A 22,729-nucleotide genomic window follows, 5' to 3' on the forward strand; every position below is an offset into this window, starting at 1 on the left:
AGATACAAAAGAAAACAAGTGCTATTTAATCTAAAAAAAACTCTAGGCATCAGTTTCATTTATTTAAAAAAAACATGTTTTTAGTGGTAGCTTAAAATTCATAAAGCAGGTTAATTACATTCCCTAGGATTCATGAAGCTTGTGCCAGGTACAGCCATAGCGTCGGCATTCTAACACCAAAGGTGGATGCCAAGCGATTCAGGTACGAGCAGTTCCCATGTGCACTACCTGCGTATGCTATGCCCGCACAACTCCTGAGCCTTGTATGCTAATTAACCCATTTGCAGCAGTGTAGCATGCAAATGAAGGTATGTAGCGATTCAGGAAGTGGTGCAGACGTATATAAGCATGCAGAAATGTAAACCGTAGAAAATGGTTTACATTTTTGCAAACATAAAATCGGAGCTATGACAGCCGATACATGCATTATATTGTTAATATATGCCAATGGCTAAATATTTAGCCATTGGCATAAAAAAAATTTACAAAATATAAAATTAACATTTAATATATATAGTTGCACTATCGCGACGTGGAAGCACAGGGCAGCGGTGCGCAAAGGGGATCGCAAGGAATATATAAAAATATAGAATAAAACCGCAATGAAACACATATCACGATTTCCTCATAATAGTCAATGGCAGGCATGCTACACCATACTCATGGTGCAAGGGTTGCTAAGGGGCAGTGACAGTGTTATGCGCAGTAGCTAGGAATTAGTAGGCAATGCCATGCAAATGAGAGGAGTAATAGTGAATCGCAGATTCCCTGCTGGTGTAAGGATGCACATCACAGTGTAGTGTTATAACACCGAGGTGAGCCCTTGAGATAAAGATGACATGAAGAGAGGGGTGTGTCGCCATTGCTGTAAGCACATTGGAGCATTGCTAAACCGGTCTGCCCCTAGTTAGGCAAAGCTACAGGATAGGGGTGCATCGAATTGCCCATAGCTATGCTTAGCTGAAAGTACACAAGGTAACCGAGTATGCATGTGAACAGAGATGAAAATGCGTGTAAACCCAGTAAACGGGTATGCGCGGTGCGCACTGCAGCTGAAACAGGAAGGATATAGGAAAGAAATAAGGAAATGCTGCAGCAGTGAAATTGGAGTACAAATGACTAATTAACACCTAGGAGCCTACAGTGGGCAGTTGACAATGGCTAACAAGGCTGCAAGCAGCTACCTGCAGAACAGGGAAGGGGAGGGGCTGTACTGCAAAGAAAACAGCAAAGTGTCAAAGCAGAACAAAGCCGATATGCAGTATATCAGCTACAAGGCACATTTTGCCATGACTGGGTAGGGAAAGTACAAAACAAGAAAGATGGCAGGTGGATGCATGCCTGATAATGGGAGGGGATCCAGGTCTAAAAGTGAATTAAAGGGCAATAGATTAATCAAGGCAGGCAAGTAGTACTCACTGCAAAACCCATAATTAAGACACACAGCAGCTGGAATAGCTCACACACACCCACTTATATCAGCAGCATCCATAGCACAATACTATAACGTGTGAAAGCACCTCACACACATTTGTTTATTCCCATACACTCTGCACCAGTGGTGCATACAGATGGGGAGCTTTTATTATGTACATGTTAGGGGCTGCCATAGCTTTGATCCACCAGCATGTGTTGGAGACTGAAGGTGGTGTGGAGGATGATGCACACAACCACCACAGGCACCAGAGGAGGAGGAGAGTGTTCAGACCTAGTGTAACCTACCAGGGGCTACATGATCTGGAGATAGTAGAGCATTACAGGGGGGACAGGGACACCCTACAGCAACTTGTGGAGCTGTGCTGGCCACACCTCAGAGCCAGAACAAACAGAGGGGAACCCATCCCAGTGGATACGAAGGTATGTGTAAGCCTGAGAACACTAGCTACAGGTACCTTTCAAAGACCAACTGGGGATATCATGGGGATCTCACAGGCATCAGCATCCAGGGTACTACACCAGTTCCTGGATGCCATGTTACCACATGCCAATGAGCACATATACGTCCCCCAAACACAGGAGGAGTTGGCCAGCAATATGTGTCTCTTCCACTGTGTGACAGAATAACCAGAGGTACTGGGTGCAATAGACTGCACACACATACACATCAAGTCCCCACCCAGTGAGCAGGGTAGGCACTACATAAACTGCAAGGGATACTCCCCTATCAACTGCCAGGTCATGTGCAATGCCCAGGGCATCATCATGGATGTGTGTGCTGGCAGCCCTGGACGCTATCACGACTCCCACATCTGGTATGCCTCACAGTTGTATTGGTTATTTGCCAGGTGGAACATCCCAAATGGCCACCTGTTGGGGGATGCTGGTTATGCACTGGAACCGTGGATGATGACTCCCATCAAAAATGCACACACACCCATGCAGGAACACCATAATGAGGCACATGCACAAACCAGAATCATAGAGCATGTGTTTGGGATGCTGAAATCACGGTTCCATTGCTTGAACATATCTGTTGGAGCCTTGAAGTACTCTCCAGGCACATGTGCCCACATCTTCATAGTGTGGGCCATGCTACACAATATGGTCTTGCGGAAACAGCTGCAGCAGGGACAGAATGGTGAAGGCCCTCACAGTCCACCAACATTGCCAAGGGCCCCACAGGCACAGAAGTACTCAGACCATGAACACCCTGAGCCAGCCCCAGTAGGCAGATGGAGGCATGCCCAGTATGCCCATGCCTTGGCAAAGAGAGAACGTATAGCACACACACTGACAGTGTAGGCACCTAGGGACTGACACCTTTCTCCACCTGCACAAACAGTAAAAATGGATGGCACACCCACGAGACTACCTGTAAATTGTCATGTATAGGCAGTCTACTATGTGCATCCAACATAGGCAGACCTCAGCTATTGCACACACAACAGCCATTGGCACAAGGTAAGTCAACACCTGAACAGCAAATTAAGCTATCAGCATATGCAGATACTGTATGTATAGAATCATATGTAGGTACGTGGCCAACTGCCAGAGGCCATTCATAAGGCCAGCCAAAATGTGTGAGCTTTTGCCACCCCATTGATTCATTAACTCTCCCTCTGTGGAGCAGAGCCAATGGCGGAATCTCTGGGGTGCATCTACTGTTCCCCATCCACACTTCAAGGTTTCTCTTGCAGAGTGTTAGTGAGGAACTCTGTGTAATGTAGTTAGGGATGTTGTTCCAAAGTATGGGAAGTGTCTGTGAGATGGAAGCTGTCCCTCCAGCATCTTCGAGTTATTGTTGTGGCAAGGTCAGCTCACTACAGTGTGTGGCTCACTGTGACGTGGATTCCCATAGGTGGAACATATCCATCAAGCCTGAGTTCAACATGGCTGTGTTGGCCAGCAGAGATCATCTCTGGATAAATGAGATGCCACTGAGTAAAGCAGGAGTTTATTCAGTCTGGCTGCATAGGCCATATGTTGGAGGCCAATATTCCCCTTGGTGAGGTACATTCGTGGTCCCCCCCAGCTGTTGGACATGTCCTTTGAGGTACATCCCACATGAGTTATTATACCCTATGATGGGACTGATGAGTGATGAGTAAAGGGGCACTATAACCCCAGTATGTCTAGATTGGAATCCTTTAGTAATCAGATGGCCTACATAGAAGGATGTCCTAACTACTGTGGAGATATGATTGTCAAAGGGGAAATCACTATCTACCTGAGTCCTCAGATACCCCATTACCTCACCTGTATTAAAGTGGCTGCTGCTCATGTGTTAATATGTGGGTGCCAATTCCACAATGGAATGACCATGCAGTTAATGGCACTTGGCTGGAGGCCGTGTCATTGGCACCCTGTGACGTTCTCTGTGAGGCCCCTTGAGGGATGTCCGGGTCAGCTGGACTATCAGTCATGGCTCCCAGTTTGCAGTCATTGCCAAACATGGTCTGCCATAGTCCCCCTGTGTTTGCCTGTACATCTGAGATGTATATGCCAAACAGTAGGGCTCTCAGGACTGAGTACTGTGGGACACCAGTCGTGACTGTTTAAGAGTTGGACCTGGAGACTGCTAGTCGTACCATGTGGGTTCTGTGTGTAAGCCCATTGACAACCCAACCTGTGATGTATGGGTGAATGTACAGGCTGGTGTGTTTATCAATAATACCTGAGTGGGGCATGGTGTCAAAAACCTTGGTGAGGTCCAGGTAGTATGTGTGAACCACCTCCCCCATCATCTAACATCTTGGTGACTGTATGTAAGACGTCAAACAGGTTCAGTAGGCATGAACTGCACTCAACCAAGCTGACCTGGGTTGGGTCACGTGTTCTGAGGTTACCAATGTCATTGTTAATGAGTGCCATGAGGATGCGACCCATACCATTGCAGACCAGGCTAGCCAGGCTTATGGGGTGGTAGTTACCATGGTCAGTTGTGATTCCACTGTGATGGAGTGGAATAACCATTGCCACGTGCCATGGTATGGGCATGTAGTCTGTGGAGAGGCTGAGGTAGAAATGCTTAATTAGGTGGGGGCAGGTTGTCTTGCACAGTTTGCAAGATGCAGTCTGGGTCAACATCTGCCTCCATTGACGCTGTGTTCTGCTGTTAGAGAGGGCCATTTCCACCTGTGTGTCTCTGATGGTTGGGATATTGTACCTTTCGGGTAGTGTTGTGAGCTATTTAGGGGGTGAAGTATGCACCGAATGTATCTGCAAGGATATTGGCGATATCAGTAGGGTCAGCATATTTTCTGCTATATTTCACCGGCACAGTGCAAATCTGTGTGTCACCATGTAGATCCTTGACATAGCCAAAGAAGGCTTTGTGATTATCTTTCGAATCCTAGCGTATTCTCCTGCTGATGTTAGCCTTGGATGATGTCATGAGGGACCTACGTATCATACTAATAGTGGTCACGGATGTCTGCCCTTCATGGGATTTGCTGTGTGTCTGGAACACTGTCCTACTTCTGTAGTATAGCTTGTTTATTGCAGAGGTCCACCAGACTGGTGTCCTTGTCTACCAGGAGTGAGTCTTGGTTTACCAGTGATGGCATGATCCATACATCCGTGTAGGTGCTTATAGACTGCATTTGTAAATCTGTCTGTATCTTGAGCAGTGTTTCCCCTTAGCGTGGGGGCTGTGAAACCCCTCAAACCTGTCACTAGTAGTGTAAATTTAGCTGTAGGAAAGGTATACACTGTGGTATCCGTGGGTGGGGGAGATGCTAGTGTGTGGAAACAGTGAATAGTTCATGGTCCGATCTAACCAGTGACCGGTTAACCTCCGCTGTGGTGCACCTGTTGCCCATGTTGGTGATGAGCACATCTAGTAGTTTCCACCCCACATTAGGGAGGTTACCACCTGATACAGGGCATATGAGGTGATGCATTCCAGGAAGCGCTGGGCCTGGAAGTGAGTACCGGAGTATGTTTCCCAATTAATGGTATGGTAGTTGACATCGACCAATGCCAGGGTGTGCATTAGGACTTTCATGTTCTCCACTGTCTCCAGTTAGGTGGATTGAAGGTCCTGGGTCATGTAGGGTGAACCATAGCAGGCCACATTCCACATTGCAGTTGTGGCTGATTTTAGTAGCACATGGATGATAAAAGACATATCATGCTGACCCCACTAACCTGGAGATGTAGGCATCCCTGATGAATATGGATACAGCCCCTCCATGTCTGTCAGTCCATGTTTTATGGTTGAAATGTGTGGTATGGGTTGTAGTCTGGTAGTGCTGGTGTGCTCTCAGGAGCCTTAAGACAGATTTCAGTTAATGCACAGATGTTGATGTTGTCCATCCTGAGGATAGCTGTGAGTGCATGCATGTTGTGATCACAAACCCTGGTGTTGAGTAGCATAATCCTCATTGAATCTGCTATTGTGCTGTTTACAGAGCTGGTATTCACCTTCCAGACTCTCCTAAATAAGGCATCATGGGGGTGCCAATAGCCTTGGCCAGTATTCCAAAGCCTAAGGCTGACACATAGGCCGGTATGGTATCATTGCATGCATGTTCCCCATCTGTGCTTGTTTTTCATCTCCCCTGTAGGTAACCTTCTGGTAAGCAATAGAAAGCCTTAAACTTATACAAGTCTTCTATCTTCCAAGATAGGCTTTTGGAGTGACTAAGTAGTATACAGCGTTCTGTATGTTCTTGTTGTACTCAGCTGTTTCCTGACTACATGGTGAGTTCTCACTATATATTGTGATCTGAAGGTCTGTTTATTCACATATTATGGCTGTGATGGCCTGCACGTTAGAGGTTCACAGATAGCCTACTACCTATCTGCCCAAGGGTAATTAAAAGCATAGGTAGAGTGTGTTAGCCTTCCTCGCACCATTGTTGAAGTAACTGAGCCTCTGTCAAGCAAAGCCAATGAAGCAATTCCAGGCAAAGTTGCTGGAAGCTGTTAAAGACTGGGGTTGTGGAGGGTGATAGGGGCACTTACTGATCTAAAGAGGGTATGTTAATGTGGCAATTCACCATTCAATTGCCCCAAGGTCTTGCAGTTATCAAACTGGACAGGCTCCCCCACCCTCTGGCTGTATGGTTCTGGGACACATGATCCCAGGGATGTATATTCTGTTACCCATTCACACAACACGGTTTCCCTTGATGTGTGTCAGCGAGGGGCTGTGTCTAATGTAGTTAGGAATGTAATGTATTGTCTCACAGTACATTTGTTTTATGTTGTTATTTCTAGAGTACGTGAAGCTCAGTGAGTTTGGGGGCCTCCGCCCTTTGCTTAGCCTAGCTTACACATAAAAATCATCTAAACAGGAAATAGGCAGAAGCAACGTTAATGTCAACAGTGTAATGGTTACAGCATCTGCATAGTATATGTGCATTTGAGGTTATAATCCCGATAAAGGCAGGGATGTTTATCATGTGCAAAAGTATACCTTAACCACAGCTTGCATATATAGGTAGTAATCGTCTGTATAATAAACATTCGAAACACCCATATAAACCCATGTGTGCTGGAGAGTACAGTCAACAGAGAATGCAATGTTATGACAGCACATAGTGAGATGTTATGTCACTGACATGTATATATCCGGAGTAGTTAGCGGATGTGGTCGTGTTTGCGTGCACAGTTTATACGTTACAAAGTTTGTTTAGCTTTGTTTAACCTCTGCTATAATGTCCCACAAACACTTTTAAACATGCTTACAACTGCTTAAATGAGCCTTATTCTGCACTAGAAAATATTTGTAAAGCATTGCAGGTGTCAAACCCTGGACCACGCACATTATAGTCATGGGACTTATCACTAAGCCACCCGAGGTGTACACATGTTTCATGGCCTTGAGACTACACCTTATACCATATGCATTTCACTGTAATGATCACAAATGGGACAGTCACTTTGTGTACATATGTACAGTACATTGTAATATACTGTAGTTTGTGAACCAACACATTCCAGTCTACAGATGTATTACTGTTACAAACTAATACAAATATATATATATATATATATATATATATATATATATATATATATATATATATATATATATATATATATATATATATCTGTAAGTGATGCCTGCACATATATATATATATACATATCTATATATATATATATATATATATATATATATATATATATATATATAAAACCAAACCAAAGCTGAACAAACTGTAAAAAATGAACACCAAGCGAAAAGCCACCAAACTGGAGAAAATAGAATTTATTTAACCACAAAAATATATTAAAACAATAAAGAAGGTTCTTATAATCACAATTGTGGATTATAAGAACCTTCTTTATTGTTTTAATATATTTTGTGGTTAAATAAATTCAATTTTCTCCAGTTTGGTGGCTTTTTGCTTGGCGTTTGTTTTTTACATATATATATATATATATATATATATATATATATATATATATATATATATATATATATATATATTATACAGTTACATCAATAGTCATATATATAAACATCTATGAACACATTACGTGACACAGAAGCACTCCAAAGGAATTGGAGTGTACACAAAACACATGCAGCTCTGGTATTATAACAATTAATATTAACCTAATTCACCATAGAAGTGGTGGTTGTTGTGTATGTGAAGATTGGGGTGGGGGGAGCAATGATGGGTAATGCAATCATGCATCAAGGAGGGCCTGGGTCGGATGTCCAATAAGTGTACTGAAGGGGCATACATGGAGTATGGGGACAACATAAAAAGGATACAAAGAAAGAACCTTACTCATTCATAATACACCTTGTCATGTCACATTGCAACATCTAATTTCACAAACATATGAACATTAACATGTATCAGACATATGTACACCAACTGTCACATTTGTTTTCAGTAGTGAGGAATGTCTGTAGTACAATGTATATTCTAAACACCATAACATTTGTACATATCTGAAATGCCTTAGTGGTAAAGTCAGTGACTGTGGTGTTCATGGTCCCGGGTTCAAGGGCTATTAGGTTATTTTGAGGGCCAGAATAAGGGCTTTTGGATGCAGGTGGATTAAAGCACTCTTAAGCAGTTGTAAGCAGGTTTCCACGTGTTTGCATGATGGTAAGTGGTGCTGAAACACGGTAAACGGAGAAGAGCTTCACACATTTGACCTTTGCTTAACGTCGTGCAGACCATGGGCAAACCTACTCACAACCGCGTAAATGTGTGTTATTCACACTTTCCCTGCCAGTGCCTACTCTGAGAGGTAAAATAATAATATCTTCCAGGATTAGAACCCGCAAGCATGTACTCCATCCTCAGAATAACCTAACACTAAGCTACCTGGGATGTACCTATCCCAGTTGTGTGTGCAGACAGGTTAAAACACAAAAGGGAGGAATGTGTTGAAATAGGACAAACTGCCATGTACCCAATTAAAGGTGTATATATATATATATATATATATATATATATATATATATATATATATATATATATATAGAGAGAGAGAGAGAGAGAGAGACATGTCGATATATACAGGTCTACATATATATGTAGATATACAGATTAAAAACATCTACACATCTATGGAGGTACAGATAAACGTATGCAATAATGTATTTATCTATATACATACCAACACACACACACACGCACACACACACACACATAAATATATATATATACACACACATATATATATATATATATATATATATATATATATATATATATAGATATATATATATATATATATATATATATATATATATATAGATATATATAGATATATATATATATATATATATATATATATATATATATATATATATATATATATACACACACACACATACATACATGTCTGCAGACAGCATCCGAAGTGGTCATATCTGAATATAACATGGACCAATCACACATTCCGCCCCCCCCCATACAATATGAACATAACATATGAAGAGTATATGCCAATACACTATTACAAATATGTTCTATGGACACAGTCCCCAACACAACTGCAATGACTGCAAATATCCATGACAGAATTACACAGACAGCTTCCATTTGCAAACCTTTATTACATTCTGATGTATTACCAAAAGGATTCAAGGACTAACAGCACCTGCATGCCATACAGGAAGCATTTAATAGTGCCTTAATGAATCAACCTGCAATTACCATAGTATTAGTCCACTAAGGGATAGGTGTTCACATAGGGAAAGAACACCCACACACATATAGACATTGTATAAAAGGGGTTCCTACACACCTGCATGTGCTATGTACACTCACTAACATCTACCCTACAACCGAAATAATTACATCAATACATACTGTCATACCATAACCAGTTATGCAACTACTGTACAACATCTGCTGAAACCTTAACATACCTGGACACAGACACACTAACATGGCCCTATGTGAAATAGTTGCCATTATACAATTGAACAGCTGCTGATGTAACAGGGTTTGTATGAACAAATCCCGTTTCAGAGGGTTGAAAGGTTCGTACATCAGGAAGTTTTACCGAGTACTGACTATTAGCAGAGTATGATACACAGTTAACACCAAACTAAATATGTGGTAAGCACACTGTAAACCCACTAACATTATATGCATAGCTATGCAGCATTGAGCTGGTCAAACAGCCTGGCCAGACTGAGATGTATGCAGAAGTATTAGGTACAGACAAACCCTGCACAAGTAGCAATGTTCAGAAATATAACAGCACTACTCACATTTAGACCAAATCCTCTAGGCATTACACACAATATATTACTGTTCGTCTCCATACAGCTGTTGCAATAGATTCCAAACAAAACTTCCTCACTGTCTTTCTCACAAGTAAGGCAGAGGGACAATGCCCAATAGGAGTACTCAATTATACTCCACTGTAGCCATGGTATTAGCTAAGGCAGTAGGAGCGCAGCTGATGTGCATGTAATTAGCTACTTATTAACACCAATTGGTTATCGGGATAGCACATGTTACTGATCTGTAACTATAAAAGGTTGCCTTGTCACACATTCAAACCATCTGTATCTACCTGTAGGACAGTACAAAACACAGACAGACGAACCAAAAATGAGTATTACACTAGTTAATAACACCACCGATTACTAAGATGGTATGTATAACATGTAGTATGTCTGTGTATGTAGTACCTGTACTGTAAGAATTACAGTGTAATCAAGGCATATAGTGGAAATAGCTGTCTTGTAGTGTTGTATTGTTGAGCAGAAGTAATACTTGTAGTATTCTATGTGTGTACTGCTGTAGGTCACACGGCACACTTTGCATACACCACAAGGGATGATATGGGCTTGGAGCCCACCAATTCACTTCCAGCCACTGTCAGTGTCAGGATTGGTCCAACAAGTATGTGCTATAACAGGGATAATATATGTCAATATATTGTAACAGTCGACATATGTATGGATGTATAAGTAAGATGAACATGTTAAAGGTGGGCTTACTGTGCAAATATTGTGTGCATTGTTGGATATTGTGCCAAAAACTGTGTAGTGTACAGTATTCTGGGCAGATCTGTATTCTATTCTACATAGCAGTTCTGTTATGTTATGCAAACAGTAGTTATGTCTATTGGCAATTAAGAATACTCAATGACAGGATACATAGCATTAGTATTCATCTGACAGGTTAGGAGCATGATGGCAAAGATAATTGGAAGAGCCAGGTAACTATCCATGCACATAACACATGTAATATCCACCTCTCTACTATTGTTTGCAAGCAATAACAGCTGTGCATGTGTACATGTTATGCAAATGTGTTACAGGACAGGGCCAAATGGCTATGTGCACACCTACATAGAGTGGATATTGAGAGTACAGACACACTGGTTGAACCACCAGGTTTGTGAAGCCCAACCTCTCATTGCCAACCTAACAGCCTCCTGCATATACTGTATGTAAGGTAGTGCACAGCACTGGTAATGAAACAGGTTGCTTATCATCTTTAACTCCAGTGTAACATCTGCAGTAGGAGGGTAAGAAGTAGGAGACAGCTGCCCATGTGTAATAGCTGCATCATAGGTAATGGCTCACACTATCTGATTATATCCTGGTCATGTTGATAGTGGCATCAGAGCCTATCGATACATGACTCTGTTTGGAGAGTGGGTGTCTGTGCCCAACAGAGCTCATGGTCCTGGTGGATATGTGAGTATATACCCAGCGAAGGAAACAGACCTGTAGACACTTGCATCATCTGTAATCAACTAACAGGATGTGATGTGCTCTTCAGAGGAGGATTGCTGCTAAAGGTAGCTACAATGTTTCCGTAATAGCCAGTGTTGTCACATCCATAACACAAATATTTACATGTGAGCATCACTGTCTATAACATCTTCATAGACAATATGTAAACTAAATACAGTACTTGGTACTTGTAGTACTGACTGCTCATACAGGCACGTCCACTAGTCAGCTACTGGTGTTTCCTAATGTCAACTTTGTGTATGTGGCCATCCTGGGGGAATGTAATCTCAATGCCATGTACACGGCCAGACCGACCTAACACCACGCCCCACACATTGTTTGGGATGCAGCTACAGGGGTAAGCTGGAAGGCAGCCCAGTCTACAGCCATGACTGGACTGGACAGTCATGAAGTGTAGGTTAACATATGCAGCTCATCAACACTACCAACACATACCCTTATCAGAACACAGTAAGGATACCCACACATACTACCAGAAATCACACACATTCACAGATGCGTCTAAGTATCTGGCAAAACAAGTGACCCCCCCCCCCCCAAGCAGGAAGAGACAGACACAGAAATACACAAACTGTATGACATAGTTTGCATAACTGTGCCACACCTCTGAACACATGACTGGAAACATGCCCAACAGTACTCATTTGTGAAAGCAAACTCTAGCACTATGTTACACACCAACCTATACGAGGACATACATACTGTCAGCTGCCTGTCTGCCATGATTAGCCATATACCCATACACTCAGACCACCTTTTGAACTATACACATGGCTATGGCATATTCCATGTTGTTATGCAGGACCTGTGATGCAGTAGCCTGGACTGCATGGAAACACATGTAGGAACTGTTAGGTCTTGTAGCCCATGCAGTTATGTCCCAAGGCCTAGGTAGCATTCTGCCATTAGCCAGAATGATACTGCAGTACAGGGACAAAAGGATTGTATTCCACAATTGTCTAGTGTAGTGGTGCATATCACAGGGTATCCAGTATCTGTTGTCCTGGGATAACATGGTTGACAGACCATGATGCTTTGATAGACAGGGCCTGCACCTGTCACCCTAGGGAATCTGGATACTGCCTAGGGCTCATGCTTCCCCTGTAGTGCCTTCATCATGCACGGTTCAAGTGAATGTCCAACCTGGGGACACCTGCAAACCTCCATCCACAAACTTTATCTGGTATTGTGGAGGTGGGTGTCTCTCAACCACCGAGCCTGGAGTTGCCTGGTAAGTCACTACTACACATAAAACACGACTATATATCACATAGTTACATGTGTTACTGTACAATATGTAATGTAACATCATATGCAAGGCATGTATGCACACATGCCACATACTATAGTCTGCTACTCTATGTATGCACAGATGTGCATACTCCATAGTATAGTGTATTTTACTGGCTTATGTGCTAACATGGACATTGCACCCTGTAGCTATCACACAGGTATGGATAATAATCTTACTGCTGTGACACTCCTGTTTAGGTACCTCTGGCATTTTGCAGTGACAGCAGCCTCTGTCAGATGAGATTGTTATTATATACCAGGCTTGATAATGCATGGAACATATTAATTGCATGCTATCTGCCATAACACACGTACACATAATGTATGGTGGTCCTGTTAATGGACACTGGTTAGACCTGCAAAGCATCACACTGTTTACCTATGTGAAACAATTGAAGACTATATGAAACACCTACACTAAACCTTCCAAACTGTCATTACCAGATGTGTGGACAACAGTGAATACAATGGTGGAGGTATGTTCCACTGTAGGGACAGGTACTACATATCAGCGTTACACATGTTGAGAATATGAACAGTATTGTACAGAGAGCATATGTGTGCACACACTCTAAATGTGTTGGAGCTGGAGTATGCTCGGCCCACAGGATACACCCTTGTGGAGTATAACCTTGCTATGAATGTCACACAGTGTCATGTGCTATCAGACATGTCCATGACATGTAGTGGGCTGACTGCAACACCGCTCAACTATCCTGCAAAACATGTCTCACATCCCATACATACCACCCTTTGTCTGCATAACCCTGTCCTCAGTGGAGCATATGACATATATGGGTATATGTCATATGGGATAACACTGACATGTGAAATAAGCTGGCCATCATAACCATTGGGCTAATGTGTGTACACTCGGCCATGGAGGATGGCCAGAGACATGAAGCAACACACACAGTAGAAGTGATTTACATGATTGTACACCCTGTTGTACATTGGCTCGACACAATACAAATATGGCCTTTGTGTAATGGTGATATTGCAGATGTGAAACACTAAACATCATACAAGCCTGTGCACAGCTTGTGTAGGCATAACATGAAACCACCACATAACATGTCTTGAACATCTTGAGTGTGTCACGACATGGAAGCATTCACCTATACAGTTTCCAAATACATACATGTGTTGCACAACATACACATACATCCACATCAAGCCACATATACAGTACATTCACCTTGCTGGTGTCAGACATCACTGTCATGCCAGCTCCTCATGTGTGCAAGGTACACAGATGGCATGTGGGACATAGAGTACTTGTAAGTTAGCCATGTGTGGGCATAGTTGCCAGGTATCAGTAATATGGTTGCAGATGTGTAGGGGTGTCATCCGTATACCCTTCTGTGACCTGTGTCACACATTCCACATTAGGGTTTAATGTGTATACACCTCAGTGATGTGGTTCACATTCCACATTAGATATGTATTGTATGTGAACATAGTCATGGCTATGAACTGTGTCAGTAGCTCACATTGTATAGCAATTGTGAAGCCACATGATGCCCTGCAATGGCTATGCACATCAGCTCAATGTGCAGTATGTCCCTGCATATTTGTAGGGTGGACAGACAACATTGCATCAGCCGAAGGCCCATGTTAGTATAACCTGTCCCTGCATTGGGACACCATTACCATACTGTAGATTGGAAAGTACACCATTGTGTTACATATGTATGCATGTCATTCAACACGTCAGCAGAAGACATGTCATACTACATGTGACTGGCAAGGTCATACGCCACACAGCAGGCCAGTGTACTATAAACCTGTGCTGGTCTGTAACACAATTGCAAAGTAGGGACAGCCATGTCAAACATGTGTGTACAGCCACATGCACAATGTCTACACTCATCTCAGTGGTAGGCGGAATAATGTGGAACAGACATGCACTGCTTTGGGGGAGATATGCAAGCAAGGGCTAAGTCAAACATAGTATGCAGTCGACATACCTTACTGCTCATGTCCTCACACATAGGGGCAGTGGCCAACACAAAGCATCAGTGGCAGATGTACAAAGGTCAGCAATTGTCTGTTAACATGTGGTGTATGTTGCACACACCATGACAGTGCGGTGCAATGGTGCAAAGTGCATGCTTTGTGTTGCAGGTATGGGGCATGGGTTACTAACACAAATGGTGCAATACAGGTATGTATGCTAACCACCACTATAATTGTGTAAGGTGCATGCCGTCTGCTATAACACATGCATGCTGTTGTGTGCAACTCAGGGATGTATGATAACTACCACTATAATTGCCTAAGCTGAAACTATAATTGTCTAAGCTGAATGCCATCTGCCATATCACCTGCATGTAGCGTGTGTGTCTGTGTGTGTCAGTGTGTGTATCAATATGTGTCTGTGTGTGTCTCTGTCTGTCTGTGTGTGTCTCTGTCTGTCTGTCTGTGTGTCTCTGTGTGTCTCTGTGTGTCTGTCTGTTTGTGTCTCTGTGTGTCTGGCTGTTTGTGTGTGTGTGTGTGTGTGTGTGTGTGTGTGTGTGTGTGTGTGTGTGTGTGTGTCTGTGTGTGTCTGTCTGTGTGTGTCTCTGTCTGTTTGTCTGTGTCTCTGTCTGTCTGTCTGTCTGTCTGTCTGTTTGTGTCTGGTATAACTTGTAATGTACAGTTCTTGTTTTCCCCTCACAGGTGTTGATGAAGGTGCGTTGCCCTCCTGCAGTTCACCTGATGTTAGTGTCCCCACAGACTCTAGCAGTGATGATGATAGTATGATTGAGGCACAGGCAGGATTGTCAGGGGCTGAATCTGTGCCATTGGTTGCCATTCTACCTGTCCCCCCCTCATCCTCGCACACAGTTCCCCTGCCTGCACATACCCTATCACTACTGGCCATAGAGGAAGGACAGTTGGTGGGTGGTAGCATGGAACAGGGAAGTGTGGTGACTATGGAAGGTGTGCCTGCACACCATGATCCCAGTCAACAGACTGGTGATATCCCACACAGGCATTTGCCCAGCGCTGCTTGTAGGAGGACCACAGGCCAACATGCCCCTGCGAGATGAAGCACATCAGCTGGAATCACCAGACGCATGTTTCAGGCTGTAATGGAGGCACAGGCATGTGCTGAATGGCACAACAAAGAAGGTCTGAGGCTTCAGAGGGCTGCTGTCCGTTCATTAACTGACAACATCCAGGCACTTGCAAATGCTCACCATCATCTTGCAGATGTTTTGGATAGACGACTGGGTGACATGGTGAGAGTCCTTGACCATGGCATGTCAATCCTCAAGAGTGGAATGTCTGTGCTGGAGCATCTGGTGGGAGTGGGGCATTGGGCACATGGACGTAGGTCAGCTACATCACCTGTTGAAGGTCTACGTAAACATGCTATTGCACATGCTCGCTTCCATAGTGGCAGTAGCAACAGCAGTGCAGCTGGTGCTGTGCAGTCCACACCAGGACACAGCAGGCCACGTGCATGTGGTCCTGGATGGTCCCAACAGGGACACGATTCCAGTGGACATGTGTCATCAGACGGTACCCAATCTGGACCGCTACCTGGTAGTGCCTGTGCAACTCCTAGCAGGCACAGGTCACATGGCCATGGCCGGACACCATGAACTGTGAAACCTGCCTTGTACAGTCTGCAGCTGTCAATATTACCCCTGTGTAGACTAGCCACATGCCAGACCTGTGTGCATGCATACACACACACTGGAAAGAAATGCAGGGCACCTCAACATACACACACATAACATCCACACACGCCCAATGATATCACAGGCCTAACACACATGCATGATGTCATCCAATGGCACAGCCTAGGCCTCTGGCAAACATTATCATCTTGTGCATATGATAATGCCTGTGCTGCATCCCTGTCATCCACACCATCGGTGCAGGGACATGTTCATATGGTCTGATGCACAGGGTGAACATACTAGGTAGACAATTGTAGATTAATATTGTTGAGTAGTGTTGACAGGCAGCGGGCATACCATGTATTGCAGTTTTAGAATGCATTTTGTATGATTGACAGTATGTATCATGTGTAACAACACTAACAGCATGTTGATCTTGACGTTCTGCCTTCTTCCTTCAGGTGTAGTTGCATGTGCTGGGGGATGTTGGTGTTTGCGGGAGTCCCATATTTACATGTTGACTACCCACAGGTCAGTATGAAAATACCTGCATACACTTTGTAGCTTCCACATCACAGTTATATTCTCCCATGTTTCAATTATGCTTACTGTTCTAATGATCCAAGAGCATGATAGCTGTGTAGTAAGCTACTGTGTTCAGAGCTGTCACATCCATAGTGGGTGACATTACAGGTATAGTTACCTTGAGCGCGGAGTGGGTAAAAGAGTGGTATGCCAGATGACAAGGGTAAAGGCCAGTGGAAATAGTGGCTTCTCATTGGGAAGCAGTAATATCCACTGCCATGACAGCATGCAAACACAGACACACCCACGCACTCAGGGATTCACAGACACAGTAACACACATGTACTTGCTATTGTGGTACAAAGGCTAATGTCCAGACAGCACACAGCATGCATGGCTTGCAATTGTTGACTTGGGGTATATGTAGGAGCTGTGGCCACACATGGCTGTATATGTCATGAACATATCACCTGTGACTACTCAGGAACATACAGAGCAGAGCTGGATTTCCCTGAGTCTGTCAATACAGGCCTTGTGTAGGTCCTATGGTCCTATTATTTGGGTATGTTTGTAGGCATTGCATTAGGTGGTCATGTCTAAAGACATACATACCTCAGGGGGTGCTGTATGATATGATAGGTGTCATGGGTGACCAGTAGAGAGGGGATATTACCTCTGTCAACATAGATATCGAACCTTATGTACTGTTAGCATGCTATCTGCCATGTACATGTGTACTCTGACACACAGACACGCACACACACACACACACACACACACACACACACACACACACACACACACACACACACCCACACACACACACACACACACACACACACCATTGCCAGTATTTGGATGAGAACCTCTGCCTATCTGCATATCATCATTATAGTACTACACAATCACAAGACATGCCACAGAGATTACACATGTACAAGTAGTTGGAATGGCCTATGATCGAAGACATCAACAGGGCTACTACAGTGCAGTGAGTGTATGTGGGGAGGGATGTCCATCAGTAGGCTGTGTAACAACAGGTCACACCCCAGGATGTACATGTTAACAGGCGGTTAGTATGCCCATCTACAATTGATAATATCAACAGGGATGCTAGATTGCTTTGAGTGGATGGGGGAGGGGTATTAACACTATGGTAAAATACAGCCTCACTCCAGGAACCAGACAGACATACACATGGACAGCCACACACACACACACACACACACACACACACACACACACACACACACACACACACATGCACACGCACACACACTGGCATTCACAAAGATATACACCTATGTCACACACATACAGACATTTTACATGTGCGAGGTTTAATCACCTGCCTATGCCTTTCTTTCTACACTTCACTCTGTACTGGTGTCAACAACAGTGTTCAGGAGAGTGATAACATGTGGGATGTATTCCCAACCATACGTGACATATATGGACACACACCCACACGTGCCAGTACTGTGAATCAAATACCTGCCTATCTCATGATAGGTATTACAGAAGTACAGCACTATCGCATCTGGTACAATGCTTACTGACTCTTTCCTTTGACAACTGTGCTGATATATGCACAATATATGCACAGGGGAGGTATTACTGTTACAGGTGTCATGAGGTTTGCCTTCAGTGTCACCCTTACAGCATTCTACATTGTCTGTCTTCCAGTTCAATTAACAAAACCTGACCTTAGCAGGTACACAGGTTATTGTAGGACTGGTTGTAACACACCAGTGAGCTGTCCTCAATAATCATTCATCTGCAAAGAAGCCCCACCACTTAGTAGTCATGTCCAAACATCTGTCCATACCTCATGTACGGCTTACTGTACTTAGAACATATTACCATATACAGTTGGCAATGTTGAGGCTGTATTGCAACAGCATAATGTACTAAGACAACAGTCACCTTCAGACATCAGACACTGCACATACATGGAATCTACACAAACAGCAATACATGTACACATATGCGGTCTACATCAGTACGTGCACCAGCAGGTCAAGAGGATACATTCCACACCTTCCCCACGCCATGTGTGAAATATAGCCGAGCATTACACCATAATGGATGTTGTATTCATGTACTGGTAGGACATCACCACTTTCACCGAGTAGCCAAGTGTACATATATTACAACAGCACATATCAGCATGACACACACAGCATTATTCCATGTGATGCTCCTACAAACCGTTACTTGACAGTGCCATGCTGAAGCCAGGGCACTGTGATGGTCAACAGTGAGCACATCATATTTGCCACACACACCTCATGTGTACTGGAAGAGTGCCAGCTGTGAGCTCTGTTAGAGCTAGACAGTACACTCATTCAAGCATGTGCAAGGTCTGTGGCTTGTAAACATCTCACCCCAGCATGTACTTGCTATTGTGGTACAAAGGCTAATGTCCAGACAGCACACAGCATGCATGGCTTGCAATTGTTGACTTGGGGTATATGTAGGAGCTGTGGCCACACATGGCTGTAAATGTCATGAACATATCACCTGTGACTACTCAGGAACATACAGAGCAGAGCTGGATTTCCCTGAGTCTGTCAATACAGGCCTTGTGTAGGTCCTATGGTCCTGTTATTTGGGTATGTTTGTAGGCATTGCATTAGGTGGTCATGTCTAAAGACATACATACCTCATGGGGTGCTGTATGATATGATAGGTGTCATGGGTGACCAGTAGAGAGGGGATATTACCTCTGTCAACATAGATATTGAACCTTATGTACTGTTAGCATGCTATCTGCCATGTACATGTGTGTAATGACTGTAGCCACCTGTATGTAGAAAGGTAAATGAAAGCTATGGTAATGTAATCTATGTTGTATGAGTGTGGGATGTACATATCCAGGGCAGGTACGGTTAGGTCATATCCAACCATGAGGATGTCATTTACTGATGTACAGCAACAATCAACCGTGTTAATGCTGACAACAACCAAGGGACCCTGGTATGTGTACAACTGAGCTGGTTGCAAACAGTGGTATTATTGCATTGCATAACACATTATGCAGCTGTGTCTGTACATGGGTACTTTGCACAGTTGATGTAGGCCTAGGTACAGCCCACCAATCGAGGGTTATCTGGTGGTCTACCATACTATGTCATACCACATATGGATGTATGTTGGTAGTCTGGGAACAAGGTGGTGGATGTATATGAGGATACAACCTAGAATGCAGAATTTGCCACTGTCACCTGTACCTGACTCATCTGTGATGCGTTATGTCAGAGTAGTGGTCTTTACATGTGAGTAGCCTTTATGAATATGTGTACACCACCACCTGGAATGGTCCATACCACTGTTATGGCCCACATGTCTGGATCTGAGTTATATGGTGGTAGTGCAATTATGCACTACAGAGCCTTCAGCCAGGTGTTCCTCACTGCACAGATGTCAGTATTCCCCATTGTAGGTTCTACATTGAGCAAATGGATTACTAAAGCCACACATCTATCACAGGTAAGCATAAGCATCCAAAGCAGTTGTCATGTAGGTGTCAGGGTGTTACTTCTGCATGTAGGACATTTGTTTTGGAATGTGGCTATATGGGAAAATGCGACCTAGGTATTAGCCACACACGCGTAACATGGATGCATGTGCTCTGTGTTGAAGGCTCGTTGTTCAGTCATGACAGTCCGGAATGACAGACACCGGACAACATTGTAATAACAGCAGGACATTGGCTCATTGTTTTGGTCTAGCAGTTGCCACCCATACCATGACATTACTTCACGTGGCATTAAGGTGCTTGGTAGCAAATGCCCCATGTAAGGTGATGGACAGCAGCAGAACTTGTGTATATGACCAATGTGAGATATACTTAGGGTAGCAGTCCTGCTAATAATGACAACTACTAACACAGCTGGGAGAGGTCATTTTGACATCTGCACCTCAATGCCATTACACAAGGTGACTCACACATTACGCTTGCACATGCCACTGTTCCACATATACTGCCACTGTCCACGACCTGCTATCAATGTATGCCTTTCAGGGCAGCAAGGTGTGTGACACATGCTGTAGGTAGCATCCACCTGTGTGACCCAGGTAACCTATTGTCAGTCACGTCCACATATGCATGAATGCGTATACGTAACATATATATGTCAGTACTTCATGTACATGTATGCATGTGTATCACACAGCACAGACACAGATATACCATTTACAGGCCACATACAGGTATCAGGTAGTAAACCAGTATGATGTGCATATATACTGACAGGTAAGATGTACCTAGCTGTAAACCTGTGTGTTTAGTCAATTACAACATGTTCTGTACATGTAAGTGTTTGAGCATGCACACTGTGGCCTTCAGTGGTTAGAATTGGAGTGCATCCCAAACAGCCCTGTGCTACTAAGTGTATGAGCGTACCCACTGCCACCTTGTGTAATTTGAGTCAGTGCATCCAAGCCCTTTGTTACTAAGTGTATGAGCATGCCCAGTATAACCTTGTGTAGTTGTAGTCATAGTGCATCCCAAACGCCCCTGTGCTACTAAGTGTATGAGCATGCCCACTGTAACTCTGTATGGTGATAGTAGTTGTCCATTCTGCAGATGGCCATACTCCAGTTCAGGTTCCTGTTGTGCTACAACTATACCTCTCAGGCCTACCTGTGGATGATGTGTCTTGTTTGTGCATACAGGTTGTAATGGACACCTACTTTAAACACACAGGTCTACTGTCAGTCTCCCTGTTGTTGCCCTCAGTTGTAGAAGGGCAGTCTGACTGCCTTGGAATGTGTAATCTCTGTGGCGTGTCTCTTAACTGCATAGTACTGTAATAGTGATCTTTAGATAGGAGTTCTGATCCCACCACTGGCAACTGTATGCATGTGTTTGTGTGTGTGACAGCAAATGCCTGAGTGTGTGTGTGTCAGCAAATGGCTGAGTGTGTGTGTGTCGCAGCAAATGCCTGAGTGTGTGTTTCTGGAAATGACTGAGTGTGGTTGTGTGTGTGTATTTGTGTCTGCATTGTGTCATGGCAGCGGGTTTTGCTGCATTCCAAAGAGATACCTCCTTTTGCACAGGCCTTTATCCTTGTCAACCACTAAACCTCTCTCTTCCCCCCTCCCCACTGCAAGTAATCGGTCCTGTGATGCCACCAAGCTCAGACATGGAATCAGTAAGTGTAATTGCATGTGTTCTGTGGCACATACCACGACTGCATACCACTGTACTAGTTACCTTTACATAGGCAAGACGTGTATGCACAATACTGGCAAGTGTGTGCGTGTTTGTGTGTGTGACTACCCTGTAGCCAGGCATACACATGTGTAATGTCTTTTAGCACACCATGGTAGCCATCTGTGGTGACTGGTGTCTACAAAGTATTACATAGTTAGGAATGGTAAAGAATACACAGTCAAGCACAACTACAATCGGGTATGTTATTTTCCTGTGCCACTGTCGAGCAGTGACACAGAAGTGGTCGCTGGGGTGTAGGTCCATACCCATCATTCCCCCACCCTAACTCTACAATCCCCAGGGTAGATTACATTAGCCATCATTTCTCACCCCAAACTCCACATACACAACAACCATCCCTTCTCTGGTGAACTACTTATGATTTAAATGTTATAACACAAGAGATGCCTCTGTTTTGTGTACATGTCAGTTCCT

The sequence above is a fragment of the Protopterus annectens genome, chromosome 12.part0 (genome assembly GCF_019279795.1).
Source record: "Protopterus annectens isolate FY-2018-M chromosome 12.part0, PAN1.0, whole genome shotgun sequence".
Classification (NCBI taxonomy): Eukaryota; Metazoa; Chordata; order Ceratodontiformes; family Protopteridae; genus Protopterus; species Protopterus annectens.